General features: G+C 53.8%; 1 long non-coding RNA gene across 1 annotated transcript; it reads right to left on the bottom strand.

Annotated features, from left to right (window-relative positions):
- Positions 1-3,093: 3,093 nt before the first annotated feature.
- LOC121037573 (uncharacterized) lies at positions 3,094-5,609 on the bottom strand. The gene is made up of 2 exons (XR_005793849.1): positions 5,463-5,609; positions 3,094-4,968 (listed from the first exon to the last, which is right to left on the bottom strand). It is a non-coding gene; the product is annotated as an uncharacterized LOC121037573 (long non-coding RNA).
- Positions 5,610-22,554: the final 16,945 nt, after the last annotated feature.

Here is a 22,554-nt window from a genome sequence, read left to right as displayed (position 1 = left end):
ACGGCAGGCCTCCTCGGCACATTATGCGTCAGACAAGGTGACGTGAGATGGTCCACGGGGAGGCCTGGCCCGTGGCCGGCACATGACGTGGCAGGACTGTTGTTACTACCGTACATGATCACGAGAAACCACAGCAGCTCCTCGTGTGAATCAGCGAGCCTCCAGTTGACTCATTTGCAGATGGGTCTGTGTCGGAAGGAAGCAGGGCAAGACGGAGGGCGGGACACAGGGCCAGGTGGGGCCGGGGCTCTGGGGGGCCCAAGCGGGGGCCGCCTGAGGAGGGCGGGAGGACCATAGTGCTGGCTCCTGATTGCCGAAGCCCCGGCCGCCAAAGGATCGTCCTTCCCTACATGCCCGTGGCTTGGGGCAGGCCGCGGGGCCCGTGGGGGCAGGGCAGAGATGCAGCTGGCAGGTGCCGTTGGGCATCACAAAAGCCTCACTAAGCGTCCTTATGTTTGATGACGTCCTGGTGAACTTCCGGGGGAAGTCTTGCTACAGGAACTGAGGGAATGACCTTCTGTCTCGGGAGGACAGCCGCTCGGGGGGCTCTCAGGGCTGGAGACCCCAGGGAGAGCTGCGCTGGCCTTCCTCGGTGAGGAATTGAAGATCTGCTGGGGCAAGTGTGGGGGGCAGCCTGCTCGGACCCCAGCTCCTCCACGGGTAATGCACCATCGCCCTTTTCTAAGGGCAGGCTGCGCATAGAGCCTTTGGTAAGCAAGCTAGTAAGCGACCCTTTATGCATTCATTCATTTTTTTGTTTATTTAGAGTGAGAGCAAGAGCAGGGAAGGGGCAGAGAGAGAGAGAGAAAGAGAGGGAGAATCCCAAGCAGGACCCACACTGTCAGCCCAACAGGGAGCTCAGACTCAAGAGTCGGACACTCAACCGCCTGAGCCCCCCTGGTGTCCCCCTAAGCAACACAGTTTCAGTATGAACGCACAGAAAACAAAGGGAATAGTGTGCGGGGTGTGCCTGCTCTAACCACTCAGAACTTAAAATGTTACAAGTCTTTGCTCCCTGGTTACTCGTCAGGGAAATACAAACCAAAACCGCGTTGGGAGACCCCCTCATCCCCTCTAGCTCGGCTGGAATCCAAGGGATCAGACACTAGGGAGTGTTGCTGAGGACGTGAGCCATCAGAGCCCTCACGCGGTGCTGGCGGGAGCGTGAAATGGTGCAGCCGCTTTGAAAAAACAGTCTGGCAGTTGTTCGAACAATGAAATAGTTACACGCAACCCAGCCGTTCTAGCGCTGATATATAGATACATATATATACGCGTATATGTATATATATATATACATATATATATACATATATATGTATATATATATATACACAAGCGTATATATACGTATCTATCTCCAAGAGGACTGAAAACCTGTACGTGAATGTCCATGGCAGCATTACTCATAACGGCCAAAAAGTGGAAAGCATATAAATATCCATCAACTGACGAGCATATAAACAAAACATACATCTCATCTGTATAATGGAATGTTAGCAGTCCATAAAAAAGAGTCCACAGGGGCACCTGGGTGGCTCAGCGTGGGGGGGGTTAAGCGTCCAACTCTTGATTTCTGCTCAGGTCATGATCTCACGGTTCGTGAGTTCGAGCCCCGTGTTGGGCAGAGCTATCAGCACAGAGCCCGCTCACGATTCTCTCTTCCTCTCTCTCTCTCCCCCTCCCCTGCGTGTTCTCTCTCTCTCTCTGTCTCTCAAAATAAATAAATAGACTTAAAAAGCAAAGAATTAAGTACTGACACCTGCTGTAATGTGGACGCATCTTAAAATCGTGAGTCTCAGTGAGAGAAGTCAGACCCCAAAGCCCACATACCGTGTAATACCATTCATATGGGATGTCCTGAATCGGGAAATCAGGAAAAACACAAAGTGTTTGCTCAGAGCGGGGAAGGGGTGCAGGAGAATCGGGAGTGGTCGCCAAACGCACTTTCTGAGGTGATGAAAATGTTCTAGAATTAACTGTAGTGAGGGTTACACATCTCAGGGAAAACACTAAAAACCACTGAATTGGACACGTTCGTGGGTGAATTGTATAGTATGCGCAATATATCTCCATATTGTTTTCTAATATTGTTAGAAATAGAATTAGAATATTGTTTTCTAGTATTTTTCACATAAAACAAAACATTGCTAAACATGTGGAGGTCCCCTTTCTATCCCAGCCCCCCCTTCCTGTGTCCCTGAGGCCACCGTGAGCACGGATTTCCCTTCCAGTCTGCTTTTGATTCTGTTCCATGTGGCCCCGTCCCCTTTTCTTCCATTTCTCATTGAACCACCCTGAAAGTTCGGAGACCACGCCGTTGCTACCTCCGCCCGACAGATGAGCAAACTGAGGTCAAAAAGGTCAAAATTGAGCTACCCAAGGTCAAAAAACCAGGCTGACCCGGGCCAGATGCTATGGTTCCCTCTCTGGGTTACAAACCCACTTTCTCATTCCCTATTTTTCCCAGCAAGCTTCTTTGGGAAAGCCTCATAAGTGATCCCACTGATCTGTTTCCATGAAAAGAATGTTACAAGTAACATCAATAGCGAGTACGATCCATGCAGAGATCTCAGAACGCCTCTGGTATTTCCCAGGAAGCGTGTGTATATTCCCAAGGTGATTTTAGAAGTCCTTGTCTAACAGGTGAAAAATGGCGAGTCTGAACAGCTCGAGCAGACTAGATTTCTGAAGCACAACTCGACTAATTCTCCCGTCCCAGGCCTGCAAATGTCACCAACCTCCCAACAAGCCTTGAGAATGTTACTACTTTTGTTGGCAAAGGATGACAAGCAGAGAGGAGCTGAGGTGCTCTGAATTTCAGACACTGCATCACGGTAGAAAATGGACCTTCGCTGAACCATGAAAGAGTTGCCAAAAAATAGGGACAAGTCAACGGATAACCTCTTCCGGAAGGCTAGCCACAGGGAGCCTCAGATCCCTCCAACCCCAGATGCCCTCCTCCCGCTGCTTGCTTTGAGAAACCAGCCAGTGAGGCTCAGGGATGAGCCGCTGGGCCCACTGGCTTTTCTGGGGTCCCATCGTCTGCGAAGTGTTGGGACACACAAAGATGAACAACATCTGGCCCTTGCCTTCAGCGTCAAATTATTTATTAACTGATGCTGAGTTGTTTCTTACTGAAAGTTGGCCCATAATAGTGAAAAATAGCAGGGTTTTTTTTTGTTTTTTTTAGATGTTTTTTATATCCAGGAACAGACACACAAATTAACTGGTACATCTCAGGCCACAGGGTTTAGTGGATGATGTAGTGGCCATAGAACCCAGCCACACTTCAACGAGGGTGATCTAGGTGAGACCCTCCCTGTTACAGGTTGAATTGTGACCCCAAGAAAGATATGCTGAAGTCCTAACCCGGGTACCTGTGAATGTGGTCTTATTTGGAAATAGGGTCATTGCAGGTGTCATCGGTTAAGATGAGGTCAGACTGCAGCAGGGTGGGCCTTTAACCCAACATGACTGGTGTCCTTATAAGCAGAGAGAAATCTGGACACAGGCACACACAGAGGAGACTTGCCATGAAAACACAGACATACAGGGAGAAGGGAGCCATGTGCAAACAAGACAGGGACTGGAGTGATGTGGCCACAGCCAAGGGCCACCAGCAGCTGGAAGGGTCATAGAAGGACCCTCCCTTCTCTTTGTTGAGCACGGGGTCCTGGACCTCGGTCTGGCCTCCCTTTGCTATTCTAGGTTGCCCCCAGCTCTGAACCCTGGGATACTCCCAGTCTGCATGAACCTAGCCTGGCTTCACCCCGGGATCCTCAGAGAGCCACAGAGACGTGCTCTTAGGATTCTGCTACCACAGACCCTTGTGTGCGCTCTCTCTCTCTCTCTCTCTCTCTCTCTGAGAGGCTCTGTCAGTGATAGGACACAGAGCTGGGACCCCTCAGCCTCCAGACTTATCACAGCATCTAAATCTAGGGTCCAGACAAGTACCCCCAGGCCTGTGGACACCGGTTATTATTTTTAGGAGGCTCCGAGGCTCGTGGAAGGAGCCCACCCCGTGACCCCAAGGAGCCTCCCTACATCAGCCAGTCCCAGCCCCTGCAGGACCCATCTCCATGCTTCCTGGTCCCCTGAAGCCCCCTCTCTTCCCAGGAAATGGGCCCCAGGGTTTGTCCAGGCCCCTGAGACCAGGAGGGTGTGAAGAGCCAGGAAGCTGGGACCTTCGGGCCTCCTGGCCCCCATGATGAGGTCCCTGTCCTTGATGAGCCTCCATCTGGCAGGAGTCTCCTCCACCCTGAGCCTGGGTCCCTGCTCACCCTAGTAGTGCTCATGTAATATGTCCTGGGAGCTCCAGCAGGGCCAACGTCCCTGTGACCCCGGGCTGGGAGCTTAGTGATGTCTCACGGCCACTCCTGAGGACACACTTCACAGCAGGGGAAGCGCAGAGCCAGCAACTATGATGTCGAGGATGGCCGCAGCATGAAGTGTTGTCCCGGACACGAGGCCCTGGGTTCCTGGGAGCCTCCTGAGCCCCAGGTGGCAAGCCCCAGACCCCAGGGGGCCCCCAGAACCAGCTGGGCTGACCCTGGAGCTAACACTGAGGCAGGCTTGACCCAGGCTCACGTCAGCCTCGGGGGCGCAGGCTGCCTCCATCCACCATGATGCGGGGAGTGGGGCTGAGAGTTTGTCAGCCTTCACAGCCATTCGGCAGAGCAAGCGTATAACCGTTGAATCTAATAATGTTCATTACACGTCTCTTCCTCTCCATTTCCCCACTTCCATATTTACTGTATTTTACAGAACTATCAGCCCATGATGAACTGAAAAAAAGAAACAAAACTGGCCCCAAACCGCAGGTCTGGGAGGCACTGGTCTCACATCCAGGCCCAGTAGCAAGCAGATCCCAGAGGTCCAGGGGTCCCTGGTGCTGAGACTGGAGGGCCTGGCCCCATCAGGCTCTGTCCTCTGGCCCTGGTGCTGAATGTCCGCCATAGGCCCACCCTGTGGACACAAACAAGGAGCAGATACCCTGGGGATCAATAGACACAAATAAGAGAGACCCAGAGCTGCCCAGCGTGGCTTGTTAGGCAAGCCAGGATGGCTTGCTGTCTTGTTGTGGTGCCTTTCTGGGATAACTGGCAGAGCCCTTGGGAGGCTCCACACCAAGCGGGAAGGCTGTGGGGTGGGGCAGGCATAGGGTCAACAAAGGCCAGAATGAACGAGTGGATGGATGAATGGGTGAATGCGTGTTGAGGCGGGATGGAGGGGAACTGGAGGTTTTCGAGTTGAACACGCACCTTATCTTTGCACCCTCCTATCCCTCGTCCTTCCCCCTCTACCCCATCCCCCCTACCTACAGCTGAGAAGTGACAGCCTGGGGACTTGGGAAGGAGCCAGGCAGGGTAGGTGGGTTTGCTGTTACTTGGTCAGGATCTCATTTCCTAGCCTTGGCCACTTTCTGCACCCCCTGCACTCCCCAGCCCCAGTCTCCTTACCTGTAAACCGAAGGGGCTGCCCCAGACCAAGGGTCAGTAAACTGCGTTCTGTGGGCCAAATCCAGCGAGGCACCTGCTATTGTCAACAAAGCTTTATTGGAACACAGCCATGCCTGTGCTTTTATGCACTGTCTGTAGCTGCCGTAGGGCACCTCGCAGGGTTGAATAGTTTTGTCAGACAGCTTTTGGCCTGAAAATCTGTTAAGTATTTACTCTGACCCCTGTTCTAGAGGAGTCTTTCTCAATAGGAGCAACACTGTCTCCTAGCGGGCAATTTGGAGATTGCGTGTCTGCTGAGTCCATGAAATACCCATTATAATATCTTCTATAAATACAATTGCTGAATCATTATGTTGTACACCTGGAACTAATATAACACTGTATTCCGCTGGGGCATGGGTTAAATAGGTTAATAGTTAATCTCCAGATTAAGGCGTGCACTTGTCCTGATGAGCACCCGGTGACGTATGGAAGTGTTGAATCACTATATTGTACACCTGAAATTAATATAACACTGTAGGTTAACTAACTGGAATTAAAATTAAGACGTTTTTAAAAAAGGGGGAAAAATTACTTTCAGTTCTTGTAGTCCCTCTTTATATTAGAGTTAAAAAGGCATCATGCTTACCTTTTTGAAATTTGGAGCATGAGCAGGTGATATTCTCTATGGACGTCATTACGGAGATATTAAAGAGTATTTCTTATAAAACCGGGGCATCTCTTCTGAGACAGCAGGGACGCCGTCCTTAGGGGACACGCAGCCCAGACTCCGCATCAGCATCAGCGCGGCCATTTCAATGCGACACCACTAGAGGGCAGCATACGCCTGCGTGTGCGGCTGGAGCCCGGGCAGAGCACCTGCTGACCCACGCGGGGGCCCAGGAGGGCTCCAAGAACCTCTGTGGCTTGGTTCTGAGCTCTAGGCGGGAGTCTCCGGGCGGGGGACCATGGAGGGATGATTCCAGTCTGTGAGACAGAGGTGGGAGCAGAAGGACACCTGCCTATATTTGGATGTCTCCTGCCCCCCCCCCCCCCCCCCCCCGCTGTGTTTCTGGGGACACACTAATCCTCAGAGAGTCTCCTGCAAACAGTTCTGCCTTCCCCATTCCTTCCTGCAGGCAAGGCGCGCATTTGCCTACTCAAGGTGCCAAGAATTCAGGCAAAAGAAATCTGCCCATTCAGCTGAACTGACCCTTTCTCCAACTCAGTTGACATTTGGGTCCTTCGTGCGAGCCTGTGTGCGTGTGACCATTACCTCGACCGCGAAGCAAGCGTTGGCAAATGCTGACTGAGCATTCTGGGGGCGGCTCCTTTTTAAAAAGTTGGATCCTTGTTCATTTTCAAGCTGTCTTTACCAGTAACAGGAGTGGGTTTCCCTGAGCAGGCGGGAGCAGACTCGGGGCAAAGGGGTGTGCGCCAAGAGGGAGAGTGGGGCTCGGGGATCCTCAATGTACTGGGACCTCCTCTGTCATAACGATGGGTGAGTTTGCTTCTCCTGATCCCTGGGGGTCCCTTAGTTGTCTGGGGAAACGGGGGTAACCGACCAAAGCAGCCGGAATGTTAAAAAACTATCACCCAAGAGAGTAACTTAAGAAACACAGAGGCCCCAAACCACCCGGTGCCTGGCCCTTCCTCTCCACGTGAGGCTGTGCATCTCCCTGCTGCACCATGGGCTTCTGGGCTGGGGGCTGGGGGCCCTGTCCATCCCCGGCAGCCCAAGGACACGGCCCCCGGCAGTAGAACAAGGGCAGTTGGTGAATGTAGCCCCAAGAAAACGCAAGCCTCCGTTGTCCTCATGCTGGCAATGTCACCGAGTGGCTAGATGCACCTGACACCTCCATGGTGTGGAAGGTCACCCGCCACAGTGGGCCCCCGGCCAACGAGAGGCCCCATCCTCACTGATGACTGTCACCCCACTGTTGACATCTGCTGAAACCCTTTCTAACTTCCATGCCTGTTACATCCTTGGAGGGGCTAAGTGTGGGAACCCCCCCCACCCCCCCAACCTCACTCGCCGACCCCTAACAACCTAAGCTATTTAATTCACCCACGTGGCGTTGGTCAAGGGCTGAGATCGGGCCACCTCCTTCATGCAGCCTTCCAGAGCGCCCTGTGCTGCACTCCCTCAGCATTTTGTTTGCATCTCTTGGGCACTGTCATCCCACCCACCTGGCCAGCATGGGGGGTCCCGGCACTGGATCCTTCTTGCACAGAGTAAGTGGATTAAATGAAGCGTGAGTCAATGACATCATTTGCTTCCCCTGAAACCATGTTACCTCTGAGCAGGGACACATCCTCACAGCTGCTCAAAAGCAGCCCGGGTGTTGACAACCAACAGGAGGGTGGTCTTCAGACCCTGGCAGGAGTGTGCATCGATGCACTGGGCTCTCCTTTCCAGGCCCTCATCCCTTCCCACGTGGGCGACCTCCCCTTGGGTAGGTCCCCTTCCCCAGAGCTGCACGGAACCCGCCTCATGCAGGGGTCTCAGCTGGTCTTTATCTGGCTCCTCTCTCTCGGGCAGCTCTCCCCTCCCTGCCTGGTCTCTCTCCTGCCACTTTCCTGTTTGGGGATCCATCCACCCCCGGCCTGGTCCTGCCTGCCTCTCCCAGGAGGCCCCGGCATCTTCCTCTGTGACCCCTCTTGCTGGCCACAGCTTCGTCCTGCCTTCCTGCACCTCCTTGGACATCCCCACCGAAGCAGAGGCTGGTCACCTCTTGTTCCTCTGGAGAAACTCCCAGCTCCAAGTCGAGATCAGAGGAGTCTTGGAAAGGTGAGCCAACCTCCACGCCCCCGACAGACCCCGATCTGTCCAACCCGCCTCCTCTTTCCCGAAACCGTTATGTCTCCCCACCTAGTGGCTCCCACGCCAGCTTTCAGCGTCCTCCAGCCTCCGTTTTCAAGGCAAGTGTCTCATGCCCTCCCCTCCTCCCCCCCCCCTCAAGGGGCATGATCCACCCTCCGGCCTTCATCCTGCCCTGCCCACAGCCCTGCCTCCACCAGAGATCCCACAGCTTCCTCATCACTGCCTCCTGTGGCCTCTACCCCTGCTTCTTCCTGGCCGTCTGGGCTCCAGCCACCCAAGAGTCCCCAACTCTGAACACTGGTTTGGACCAGTCACCATCCTGTCTGCCTCTCCCTCTACCTCCCTGAGCCTCATCGCTAGTTACAGCCCCTGGGGTGCTCCTGGGGACAGTCTGGAGGCTGTGGCTGTCCCTCTGCGACTTTCCGTAGGCTGGCTCCTCACCTGCACGGCCTGCCAAACACGCTACTTCCAAAGCTCTGCCTTCAGGGACTTACCGCCCTCACCTCCCACCGTCCAGCCCAGCGGAGGTGTGCCCCCCTACCTGGCCAGGTCCCACTACGCCCCGTGGACAACAAGTGACAGAGCAGTCAGGGTTCACAGACCACACTTCCGAGTGTGCACGCTCCGAACCCGTGGCTTGAAGCTCACACCCAGTTTTGAATGTTCTCTTTGTCCATCTCAGATAGTGACGTTCATAACAACTCCTCTCTCCTCTGCCTTGAAGAGTGGCGGCCACGGCTGGTACCCGGCCCTCTGGCCTCTGAGGTCACTGCCTCCCGAGAAGCACATTCACCCTCAACAAAGCCCCTGCCTGCGGCCGCTCGGCCTCAAGGATCTCACCCCCTCTGCTACAGATCTCCCCCGCCAGCCAGGGCATCACCAGGAGAAGCAAACTCTCCGGCAGTAGAAATTGAGATGTAAACGTTGATTATTTTATTGGGCTTAATAGGAGAAGAACAACAGCCAGCCAACAGGATTTGTTGTCAAGCTTATTTTCAGAACGAGCTTTCACTCCATATCGATTTGGCAGGTTCGGTGCAGGGTGGGGGGAGGGATCAGTGTCTTGGCCCTTCTGGAGGGTTCTAGGAGTCAAGGCGTCCTGTCTCCTTGTTTTATAATTAGTCCCTTGCTCTTAAAGAAAGCAAACAGGAAGAATCTCCTGAAGCTGGGGGTTTCCCTGAATGCAATGTTCTCAGAGGCGTTGCCAGTCTTTCTAGAACAGATCAGAGCAGCCCTAGGCAGGTGAGTGTGAGCTGAGGTTAATTTGAGGCCGCTTAATCCCTCCTAGAGTGGAGACCTGTTTGCATTTTGAGCAAACTTCCTTCCTGGGCCTCGAGGGGCGGGGTGGAGGGCGGTCACGCTGCCTCCTTCCACCCGGTCCCCCTTTGATGGGATTAGCGCAGCTCGCCCAGGACCCATTTCACCTAAGAGGCTCTGACCGGCGGCCTTTGGCGGGGTCAGCTCAGACACATCCCGGGGCCTGAGGGAGAAACATTTCTTCTCCTTGAAAAATGATTTCTCACGGACCATTGAAATTCTTTCTCAATAGGGATCTTCCATAAAGGTGCCGCTCTTGGAGATTATCAGTCTCTAAATGAGATTATCCTCCTCTCAAAGAAACTGTAGGATGGAAGGTGGATTCTTTGTGTGTGTGTATGTGTGTGTGTGTGTGTGTGTGTGTGTGTGTTCTTCCTGTTGGATGTTCAACGTGTGTATTTGGTTTATTGGAATTAATAGGTGGGAATTAACAGGTGGGTTAAGACAACGGTCCCGTGGAGCCAGCACTGAGGTCCTGGAGCAGATCCTCGTTCGACCCTTGAGCATGGGAACGGCATTGGCTTTGTGTGTTTCTCCGCACTGTTTGGAGTCCAATGTCTTATTCGAATCCATGTGCCGTGAATATCAGAGGTCACCGAGCTGGCCCCGGGGGGGATGTGGGGACCGACTCCTGCAGAGGCTGTGGGCTCACCCTTCCACAGGCTGGGTGCTTGTCCCGGTCAGGTCTCGGGGCAGATGCGCCTCCTCCCAGACCTCCCTTCCCCTCCCCACCTGCAAAACCTCCCCCACTTGCTCACGGTCCCTTACCCCTCCTCGCTGAACCCGTAGCACATTCTTTCTTGGTTTGTCTGCTTCCCCGTCTCCACCTTCCTTCTCTAGAACTAAGTTCTGTGAGGGCAGACCCAGGGCTGAATGCACCTGCTACAACCCGGGATGTGGCTGGTGCCCACAGAGGCTGCTAGGGGAGTGAATGGGGGACGAGAGGGGATCTGCGGTCTGGTTCAGGTTGGGCTGCATCTTCTGAACCTCCGGGGAGCGGAGTGGCATCCCGGGTCTGCCCTGCAGGCCTGGGAGGTGGCTGGTTAGCTGCTCCAGAGCCGACCGTGGGCCCTGGCGGATTGTGGGGGTGATGGACTCCTGCTCCCCAGGTCCAGGGGAGAGGCGCGGAGCTGCAGCCCTCCAGCCCAAGCGCCACGCAGCCCGGCAGATGCTGTGCCGTGGGGCAGTGCCTCCCGGTTTCCCGTGCAGGTGGATTCCAAATAAAGCTTATTAGAGAGAAGGAAGCGGGCAAAGCGTCACTTGTTGAGTGAGACAGAGTTCAACAATTGCTGAACAAAAGCCGTCTGTGCACCTGACACTGAAGTTTGAGAAGAGTGGGTGGAATTTCCCAAAGATGCGGGGACGCGGCGTCTCCCCTGGCTCCACCGTGAGCAGGTGCTCCACGGAGAACGTGGCTTTTAGGTGACGGAACACAAGACCTCAGAACTGTGGTTTTCGAAGCCAGAGCTCCCGGCAGCCCATCCTTATCACATGCCTGTACTACATTTACATTCATACATATATGAAGTTTATATTATGTACAAGTATATAGGTAATATGTAATACAGATGGGCTGTAATAAACCATTTTTGCATACGCAAATGTAAAATAACATAGTGCACGCACGTATATACACGCGTTATCCCAGGGTCTCAGCTATGCTCTTAAATGTTTAAATGTTTAATTTGAAAACATGGTTATCCTGTAGGCTGCAGTGATGTTAACTCTGGTGGATTTTTCCTCTGAGACATGGTCATGGGGTCCCTTACTCCCAATCTGAGAAGCAGCAGGTCAGTGGCCTGAGTGTGTGAGCCCCCACTTAGATGAACTGCGTGTGGGGCGGGATTTGTCTGCTACCCTTTAGGGAACAAAAGGGAAAAGTGAAGCATCACTGGGGGAAAAGGAGGGGGGGATGGGACGGAGGGACATATCAGAGAAGGCTTCGAGGAGGTGGTGACGGGAAGGCCAGCGGGAACTAGCCAGGCAGTTAAGGGAGGGAAAGGCATTCAGGCAGAAAGGAGCTGTAAGGGGCTGTGCGGGATTCTGGGGGCTCCATGGGGCGGGGGGTGGTGTCTAGGACACAGGTGACAGGAAGAAGACCGCGAGAAGGCAGTCCTCCCAGGACACTGTGGGGGGCAGGGGGTGGGAGGCACCCTGCCGCCCCCAAGGAACTTCCCAAAGCTGGGCGCCTCCTCTCCCCCCGCCTGACCGCCCTGAAAAGATAAATCCGAAAATCTCCCCGGATCAGTTTCAATACCTGGTGAACTGAGTGCCCGATGGACGACTGACAGGCTGTGATAGAGATCTCTCCTTGTTTACCTGGCAACAGAAACCCTCGGGGCCCTGAATACCCCACTAATCTCTTCCTCTGCTGTCCCTTCATTGAAGCAGAAGACAACAGGGATTAAAAGGCCCCAAGAGACGTGAGAAGCCTGGGGCTTTGTCCTTTCCTGGGGGAGACTTGGGTGCCTGGAACCTCTCTCTCTCTCTGTTTCTCTCTCTCTCTCTCTCTCTCTCTCTCTCTCACACACACACACACACACACACACACACACATACAGACACACAAGGACTTGATTCCAGGCTCTGACCTGCACATCTGCAGCCCCCACCGGGTCTAGTGCTGAGCCTTGGTCGTGGACAAACGGACACTCACACAGGCTGTCCTGTTTTCCAGGGAATGATAAAGACGTGGCCTGGTCCCCGAGCAATTACAGGACTGTTTGTACCCAAGGGACAGTCAACTGGTCATCAGGCCGGTGAACCTGGGGGTGACAGCACTGGAGAAGCTGGGGAGGGAGAAAGCTGGTGGCCCCTCAGGTTGGCAGAATGCCTTGTAGAACTCAGTCGGGGTGGGGGCTCCCTCTGCGGGGTGTCTGGGCTCCCGGTGGGCCGCCTCCCCAGGGAGCCCTCTCTCACCTCCACCAGGCGTGATGCCCTGGGACACAAGTACCTCTCTTTCACCATCAGGGAATAGAGAACACAGGGGACGTTTGCAGTGTCTCAGGGGGGGTCTCTGCTGGGCTTCCCATGACATGGCCACACCCTCTTTCATGACCATCCCCTGAAGGGGTCACCCCGCTGAGCTGACTGGGGACCACCCCACAGAGGACAGTTTGTCTGGGTTTGAGATGTCTGTCCACAACTGAGCCTGCTGGACACAAGGCCAAGCGTGGTCAGCCCAGGCTTCCCAGGGATGAGGCAGGTCACCCACCACTTGTTACAAAACTGTAACAGCTCCTGGTCAGGGCCCCTGGGGACTTTGTCAGAGACACCCTGTTGGGGGCAGCAGTGGCTGGACACGGGGCACCCCCGCCATCTTGTATGTATCTGTGCACATGTATCTGTGGGCGTGGGGACTCTGCTGATGACTGCTTTTACCCCGAGGATGCCCAGTGTGGGGAGCATGTCTGCCTGAACTTCTGGGGTGGTGTATTTCTAAAAGGTCAACCAGTGGGGATGACCCATCTGCCTGTGGACTTCCAGCTCCCACTGGCATCTTGGACCTGGGAAGACACTTCACATTTTCAAAGGATATGCCCATCCACCTCTCCAGAGATTCACCTGAGGATCCTCACCCCTGAGTCCACCGCAGAGACCCAAGGAGCCACACCTCCAAAACCCAGGGGCAGGTCGTAGCCCCCGCCCTCCAGCTTACGGCCCCGGCAGCCCATCAGCACCCCCAACTGTGGTTCCTGAGACGGTTTCCCAGCTGAGCCCTGGGCTCCGGGTCTGTGCCGTGGAGATACCTCCCTGCCCAAAGTGGCTTTTGTGGGCAGGCATGATGTGGGGAGGCGTGGGTGCTCTCTGGACACCGGCTTCCTCCCCACTCCCTAATTCCCTGGCCCCACTGACAAGGACCGCCATGATCTGTCTGCCCCCTGCTTCCCACCCATCTCATCACAGGCAGCATGTGGGGTGGTAAAATGCTTTCATGCACTTAGTTTATTACTTCCATATCACGCACACTACCGACAGCCAGAAACCATCCCTTGTCCTCAGCTCAGCCATCTAGATTGCCAGACCCATCCAGTGGGCAAGCCGAGATCAGGTTTGTTTTCACCTTACAGGGAAGGCACCAAGCCCAGGGAAAGTAATTGACTTTCCCGTGACCACAGGATGTGGGGAGAAGAGCCAGAGGCAGGCTCTGATCTGGGTGCTGAGGATTCCAGGGCTTTTCCCAACACAGGGTTTAGGATGGAGCAAAGGGGGGATGTGGAAAGTTCCCAAGGACCCATCAGGTGGCTCTCAGCCCTCAGCACAGATGAGTGGGCCCTCTGCTCATCCCCTTGTGTCCTCCGGACTGGCCAGAGAAGCCGTGACATACTTCAGAGGGAACGAACCTTCCGTGTGTTCACCCTTCGTTGAGGGCCATCCCCTGGGTACGCGGTACTAGGGAGGACACCAACGTACTAAGACATGACTTCTCTTCTTGGGACCTTATGGCATCACACAGTTGCCTTCACCCTCTGCATGCTCACTGCCTTTCCAGGCTCACGGAGGTCACCAGAGCCAGAGAATAAAGTCTTAATGGAAAAGCACTCTGAAGAGGCAGAGCTTGCAAAAGTACACAGAGACACGTACATAGGTGCTCTGCACTCTGTTTTACGAGTCACTTCAGGGTTCCCCAGAAGACGTAACTGTAAAGTCTGCACCTACATCATGGCGTTTCCAAATGCCACACTTATTTCGATCTTGGGACCCTCGTCTTCCTTCTTCCAAAACACATAGTCGAGAAACAGAAAGAGAAAAGTGATGTTTCAGACGGAGGAGTGCTCCTCAACACCTAAGACTTGATCGATCAGGACTGAGGTCAGCACACCTCTGAAGTCAGGTTCCCGCAGCCAGACCTCAGCTAGGAAGATTCTGTGTGCTCCCCACTGGCATCCAAGTGCTGCAGAAACATGAGGCTGTGGGAGGGAGGTGTGTCACATTAGGTGCTCTCAGTACGAACACCACTGAATGCGCGTGCCATCTTCAACAGGACCTGTGTGTCTTCCCCACACCACGATACTCAGCCACGGGTGACCACCTCCCTGGAGGACGACACTCGAGGATGATGGTTCACCATCTCCTGAAAGCAGGCTTTTTTTTTTTTTTCATTCCCGTGAAGCTATCACCTTGATGATGGGATGATATTTACAATCGGGCCCTGAACCCCAAAGCCCTGATGCTAGCTGCTGGTAAAATCCCCAGAGAGAAGCAGGTGTTTACGGAGTTCTTGAAGACTGTGAGTCATCTACCTGGAAAAGAGTGGTCTATGAATTGAAGCGGGGCCTGTGACTATAGGGAAAGCACAGTTCTAAAATCACGGTGCTATTTGCCCAAAGATATTGCCGGCTCCCACAGAGCGTTTCTAGGGTCAGGAGGACCAGGGTAAGGTTTTGCGGCGCAGAGAAGGAGGCCATCCATGCTGCGAAGGTCCAGGACGGTCCCTGAGCCTGGCGTCTGGCCTCGTTCTGCCCGCTACCCAACCCGGAAATCTCAGGCACATCAGTTCTGGTGTATTTTTCCTTGTATGTCATTAAGGGTCAGTTTCAGCGGGGCCATGCTCTTGTCTGGTTGATGCCACCAAATCAAACTAATGACGGTTGACAACAATTACACAGCACTGACTAGGTGCCAGCACCGTCCTATGCGTTTTATATACGGTATCACCTAGGTGCTATATGCGAAGGACATGCTCTACTTATCCCCACTTCCCAAATGGGTACATTGAGGCCTACGGAGGAGAAGTAGCTTGCCAAGGGCCACACAGTTAGCCTCCACACAGGTAGCAGTGGAGTAGAGCAGCAGCAGGCAGTCTGCAGGGCTCTGTCTGTAGGAGCCACAGCAGGGACAGGCAAGGGAGGAGTAGCATTGGAGTGAATCTGAGGGAACACCCAAGGGACACCCAAAGCCGTTTTTTGTTTTGTTTTGTTTTTTTTAAAGTAGGCCTCACACCCGGTGCAGAGCCCGAGGTGGGGCTTGAACGCACAACCCTGAGCTTAAGACCTGAGCTGAGACCAACAGTCGAAAGCTTAACCGACCGGGTCACCCAGGCTCCCTATCCAGAGCCATCTTTGAATTCTTGCCTCGTATGCCCTTCTGCACCCCTGCTCACTGCTCCTGCGGAGGCCCGTGTTCGGCATACCCACTGCCCAGCCTCCGGCCGGCCACACCACCTCCCCAGGGACCTCCCGCTTGCCTTGAAAGCTATTGATCTAAACTGGCTTCGTCACCCCAGGATCTGGTCCAAACTATGCCTTTGGCAAAATACAACCAAGGAAGCTCAGCTCTTCTCTGCTCTGAGAGTGCCTTGGGCCTGAAGTCAGCCCCAGGGGTTGGGGCCGGGGCCAGGCATTGGTGGGGGGCAGCTGACCTTCAAAGCCAGGTGTGTGGCCCCTGGTTGCTGACAGCATACACACCTCACATGACACCTTCCAAGGAATATTCTCGCTTGCAGCAAACACCCTGTTTCCCCCGAATGTCATTCCAGAGCACTCAAGAGCTGCCCTTGCGAGAGTAGCGCTCACTCCCAGACCCGCTCCTGAGCTCCGGAGCCCAGTCCGGATTGCCACCCAGGTGAACAGCTCTTGTGTGCGGGGCTGATATTTTCTCGAAGGCGTGAGCCCCAATCCTGGGGATGTAATCCGAAAGTACTTCCTTTTCGGTACTCTCAGATGCTCCCGGGGGACCCCTTCCCCACCTGGTCCTCAGGACACAGCAGGTACTGCTCGGGCGAGGTGGCAAATACCGACCGAAGGCAGGTGGCAGGGATCCACCATTCTTTCTCGGCTTCATGTTCTGGAACAACTCACCTTCCTTCCCCTCGGTCGCTCTGCTGAGCTGAGTAAGCCTCCCGCCACGGACCTGGGTGCTTGGCTTCCTAATTATTTGGATGTGCTAGCAGCCCGAGAAAACCCTCGATGACCCGTCTGCCAGACAGTGGCATCCTCAGTGCCTCAAGGCTTATGGAAATGCGCTCCAGCTGAGTCCGGGGAATGAAGTTTTATTTATATAATAAGGTTTAGAAAATAAACCCAAGTAAAAGCTGTGCAAACTGATAACACCTCCCGTGGCACTGATGGGCAGGTGCGGTTACCAGACAAATGGCTTCTGGATGAAGAGCCAGGGAATCCCTCCGAGGTCCTTATCGACCTGTGCTTTTTGATTTACCTGGCCGCCTGGTGAAAGGCCACAGCATGGCACCTTAAATCAACCTGACCGCAGGACCTGCCAGCCCTACCTCATCAATCTTCATTTGTCTTCCGAGAATGCCGGAGAATCACTCAGCGCTCAGGGTGCCCAGCTTATCCCAGCTGCCCTTGCTAAGGGACTTTTTGAAGCCCTCCCAAACAAAATAAAATAAAACTTAAAAAAAAATTGTTTTAATGTCTATTTTATTTTTCAGAGAGAGAGAGAGAGAGAGGCAGAGAGAGAGACAGAGAGACAGAGTGTGAGCGGGGGAGGGACAGAGAGAGGGAGACACAGAATCAGAAGCAGGCTCCAAGCTGTCAGCACAGAGCCTGACATGGGGCTCGAACCCACGAACCAGTGAGATCATGACCTGAGCTGCAGGCGGTCGCTTAACCGACTGAGCCACCCAGGAGCCCCCAAAACAAAGCTTTTGATGGTAACTCCTCACATAACTTCCCAGATTGCACTCTCCTGCTGACAAGAAACACCTTCATCTGAATGTTGGGATCGTTGACACTGAAATAAAAATAATCCCTCTTGGGCCGACAATTCCATGTCCTTTCTTGTTTCAATCTTTAGGATGTGCTCTGCTATCCCTGTTACACATGGAGAGACTAGGGAGGTTTCTAAAACATTTAAACTTAGGGGCACCTGAGTGGCTCAATCAGTTAAGTGTCCAGCTCTTGGTTTCAGCTCAGGTCATGATCTCATGGTGTGTGAGTTCGAGCCCCACATCCGGCTCTGTGCTGACAGTGCAGACCCTGTTTGGGATTCTCTCTCTCTCCCTCTCTCTCTTCCCCTCTCCCATTGGTGCTTGCTCTCTCTCTCTCTCTCTCTCTCTCTCTCTCTCTCATCACAGCTAACACATCCTAAGAGAAAGAAACACCAAGCCAACCTTTCCAACTCCAAGCTCTCCTGAGTGAAGATCATTCTGCTGAGACATTGCGTTAAGAGAACTATTTAGCAGAGCAGTGACCTCTTTATTTCAGAACAAGATCAGGTTTTTAGCATTAGGACATCGCTACGAATACTTTGGAGCTAAGAACCTGCGGCATGAGAGACGTTTTGAAACAAGAGCAGAAGCCAACGTCCTGCCCAGGGCGCAGTGTTGCAAGAAGAGTGGCCTCGGAGGGTGGGCAGAGACCTGCACCTGTTCCACAGAAGGGGATGGGCTGACACAGACCCCACCGGCTGCGGAACAGGGTGGGCTGGTTTCGTCGCTATTAGGTGTCACCTTTTGACAAGCCGGTGGGCTCCCTGAGTCCTCTATTTTCCTCAAAGGAGATCCAGACTGCTCCCTCACAGGACGAGGCAGCTGTGGGGATGCGGGCCGGCGTTCCTTTCGAACTGAAGTCATTCCATTTTCCATCTGGGCGCCAGCCCTCCCGCTCGCCCCACTCCGACGGCACCTCCTGTCACCCCAGAGGGCACACAACTTCCTCGGACGCCCCGTGCTCCAAGAAAAATACCTAGCGAAGGAGACGTGTCCTTCCCGAAAAGGGACGACTGGGGACAGGTGTCCGAGGACCTTTCTGTGGCACAATTTCAGTAGGACAATTTCATCAGCATTTCTCAACTGCTATCTTGAGAATTGGAAAAGCCTGTTAGCAAAGGAAAAATAAAAAAAAAAAAATGAGAAAGACTAGAGGCTCCTTTATGGTGTATCTCCTTCAACAAAAACCAATCATCATGAACCTCCATCAGTCCAACTGAGCATCTGTCCCCGGGAATACTCTACACCTCCAGCCTGCAGAAATGAGGAGGAATTGAATTTCTCTTCCAAACTTCTCCAAATTAAACGCACACCTATGATTTTTAAAATACGTCTGTCACCTCAGCACAGGAAATTGTATGCTTCTTCATCACTGCTTTCCTCTGGGATTTCAGACGTATACGAGGAGGGGGGTCCCCCTCTAAGAAGGGCAGAGTATTTCCCTTTGCACAGAACTGCTTGGTGTCTGTCACGGGCACTCAGAGCTACGAGACTCCTGTGAGGGTCCCCACAAGAGCAGAGTGTGGCTGCAGTGAAAACTTAGCCTAAATTACCGAAAAGACACATTTTGCCATCTGTCAAGTGACATTTCAGTCGTCTTTTCATTATCATCTGTCTTTTAAAGTTCGGGTGTATCGGGGCGCCTGGGTGGCTCAGTGGGTCGAGCATCTGACGTCGGCTCAGGTCATGATCTCGCGGTCCGTGAGTTCGAGCCCCGCGTCAGGCTCTGGGCTGATGGCTCAGAGCCCGGAACCTGCTTCCGATTCTGTGTCTCCCTCTCTCTCTGCCCCTCCCCTGCTTGTGCTCTGTCTGTCTGTCTGTCTGTCTCTCTTTCAAAAATAAATAAAAATATCTTTAAAAAATCAAGTTTGGGGGTATTAACTGATGAACGTGTTGCACACCAAGGAGAAAACGGACTCCAGCTTCCTGTTTCTGCTCTGCGTGTGAGGGCTAATACGGTTATGTCCTCACACATGGGCCTCTCATGCATGTTCCTGGTTTCCTTTGTTACTGGCAGCTTTTAGGCATTCCAAATGTGCTTCTGCTATAACCGTCAGCATAGCCAAAGGGGTGTGTGTGTGTGTGTGTGTGTGTCCCTACAGAATCTTTACTTACTAAGTGGATGAAACACAGAGAGCTGCTTCACCAAAAACAGACAGCTTTCGGGGCGCCTGGGTGGCTCAGTCGGTTAAGTGTCGAACTCTTTTATTTATTTTTGAGACAGACACACACACACACACACACACACACACACACACACACAGAGTGCAGGCAGGTGGGGAGCAGGGAGAGAGGGGGACACGGAAAACGAAGCAGGATCCAGGCTCCGAGCTGTCAGCACAGAGCCCGACGTGGGGCTTGAACTTGAGTTACCACGAGATCATGATCTGAGCTGAAGTTGGGCGCTTAACCGACTGAGCCACCCAGGCACCCGAAGAGTCTGACTTTTGATGTCAACTCAGGTCATGATGTCACCGTCTCATGAGTTCGAGCCTCAAGTTGGGTTCTATGCTGACAGCAAGAAGGCTGCTTGGGATTCTGTCTCCCTCTCTTTCTGTCCTCCTCCCCACCCCCACCTCTTGTTCTCTTTCTCTCTCTCTCTCTCTCTCTCTCTCTCTCAAAAATAAATAAATATAAAAAAAAAAACAAAACAAACAGACAGCTTTCGTGGGTATCAGTGTTAACTGACCCCAACAGCAGACGGATGGTTGACAGCATTGGGTTGGCCCAGCCTGCAAAACCCACAGGGACGTGGCCGGTCTTTTACCAGAAGTTTAGAGGCAGCTTCATAATTTTAGAGCAGGGTTTCTAAGCCTCAGCACGGTGGACATTTGGGGTCTGAGAATTCTTTGTTGCAAGGGGGAGGGGACTGTCCCAAGTTATAGGTTGTGTGCCACCGTCCCTGACCGTGCTTATTGGTTGCCAGTAACACTCTCCCGCCACCTAAGTTGTGACCACCCGAGATGTGTCCAGACCCGGCCACGTGTCCCGGAGGGGTGAAGTCACCCCGAGTGAGGCCCACTGGTATAGAGGACTGTGTGTGTGCTGCTGGTGATGGGGAGACACGCGGCCACACGTACATCCCAGAGAGCCCTCCAGGGTGTCGATTCCAAGCCATCTGATCCTCGGAGGGATAGTGGTTCTCAGCACAGGAGTTTCTTTTTTCCTGTTTACCTAACCAGACAGGTGGACAGCTGGTGTCTTTAGAAAGATTAACGACTCCTCTCAAAGAAGCTGTCCTCACTTTACCTTCGGGGTTCTGCCTGCTGCCCCGCTCAGTCCCTCTCCCGGACCCCCGTCTGGCCCAGGAGTCACTGAGACAATGGTGACAGGAGTGCCGATTGCTGAAGATCCAGGAGTTCAGGGGGCTCTGTGGGTCATTCCCAGGAAGCCGCGTCTGTGTCCCCGGCCTCGGCCCTCACCCACCCAGCCAGTTTCCTGCAGCCCGTGACCCCACTTTCCTCATCAATAAGGGAGACTTTGCCTCGGGGACATGGTTCCTTCCTTTACATCCGTTGGAGGCAGAGAGAAGTCTCCATTCCTCAGGGATGTGGCCGGCTGACCCTATCTGCACCCCCAAAAAAGAAGGCTCTGGGCCATCATTCTTCAGCCTCCTGGTCCCGGGAGCCAGGCGTATGCACTCAGGATCATGCAGTGAGTGTAGACAGGCTTCCGGTGGTAGTCTCTGCTTGGCCCCCACAAAGCCAGAAATTGGCGCCATCTACAGGTGAAGGAAGGGACAGTGAGTGTTTCCGTCAGCCTTTCTTAGCTCCTTGCATCTTCTTTGAGGACCTGGTCCAGAGACTCAGAGGGGAGTGAACCTTCGGTCCTGGCCCCGAAGAGGGAACTACACAGTGTGCACATGGGCGTGGGGTGAGGGGAGGCGGTGAGAAGGCCCAGATACATCTCCAAAGGCTCTTCTCATTGATCCATCCGGCACCTAGCTGCACATCACGGACCCCTTGTCTGCCAAGCATTTTGCCCGACACCAGGATGCAAAAGAGATGACTCCTTCTCTCCAGGGGCGCAGAGACAAGGGGCTCAGGGTGTGGGTGGGCCATCAGCACTGCTGTGGCCGGGTGCCGGGCCCCTTGTAGAGGTGGGAAGGCAGATAGCACTGGCCTCTTCTCTCTAAGGAGCCCTCCCAGAGGGTGGACAGGCTTCCCACCCAGGGCCTGGAAGGTGACTCAGGGCCACAGTCCCTGGTGGGATCAGCCACCTGTTTGGGCAGGGATGAGTTTGGCAGGGCTCTGAGCCTGGTGGGTAGCGACACAGGCCTCTCTCTGTGCTCCCGGGGGGCGGGGGAGGGTCCCGCAGAGAACCTGTGCTGTTGCCCGAGAATACAAGCGGCTGTTTAAAGAAAGAATGACTAGTCTGGCTACCAGAGGGAGTGGGTGTGCGGGCAGGTGCCGTAAATCTTCTTAAATAGTTGCGTGAAGGTTTTGTCCTTAACCCTGATCCCTGGGGGCTGATGTCTGGGTCTTGTCTGAGGCGTGGTGCCTTGGTCAGGGGACAGAGGACAGTGGAAACGTGACATCCTGAGCAGCTCAGCTGGAAAGTCTCTGGAGGCCTTTGCTAGCCGGGGCTTTGGCACTAGAGTTATTCGACTGAGCAAATGAAAGTAGAGGAGGCCAAATCAAATTTTCCCTTTAGATAAACAATAACTGAGACATATCTACACTAAAGATTATTTGTTATTTATCGAACTCAAATTTAACCAGGCGCCCGGCATTTCATGTAACACCGGCACCAAGTGCCCGGGGTCAGCTGACTCAGAGGGAAGCCCCTATTCTTGGCCCCGGGGACAGCCGAGAGTCGGGCTGTGACCGGGAGGCGGGGGTCCATCTCTACCACATGCTAAGCTGCTGCTAAGCCGCCTGGCATGGGCCACCTGCCCTCTCAGCTTCTGCCGTTGGACAAGGAAAACTTGCCCGGGCCGTCTCCAAAATTATTGGCCTATAATTTAATTTCTCTTTGCTTTTTAAACGTACCATCCATTCTATTAAAGCTCATACCACTTGCCACGAAGCAAAGCCTTCAGTGAAGCTGCCAAGTGTTTGCATCCTACATCATTTTCTGAGCCACCCAGGCGCCCCCAGAGCAATCTTTTCAAAGAAAATCTGTGCATTGAGGTGCCTGCGTAGACCAGTCAGTGAAGCGTCCGACTTTGGCTCAGGTCGTGACCTCACGGCTTCCACATCGGGCTCTGCGCTGAGAGTGTGGACCCTGCTTGGGATTCGCTCTGTCCCCCTCTCTCTGTGTCCTTCCTCCACTTTCTCTCTCTCTCCAAGTAAATAAAT

Source organism: Herpailurus yagouaroundi, unplaced genomic scaffold, assembly GCF_014898765.1.
Source record: "Herpailurus yagouaroundi ecotype Mexico unplaced genomic scaffold, PumYag 163, whole genome shotgun sequence".
Taxonomy (NCBI): Eukaryota; Metazoa; Chordata; class Mammalia; order Carnivora; family Felidae; genus Herpailurus; species Herpailurus yagouaroundi.
Note: the sequence above shows the minus strand (reverse complement) of the source record. Positions and strands in the feature narration are given on the sequence as shown.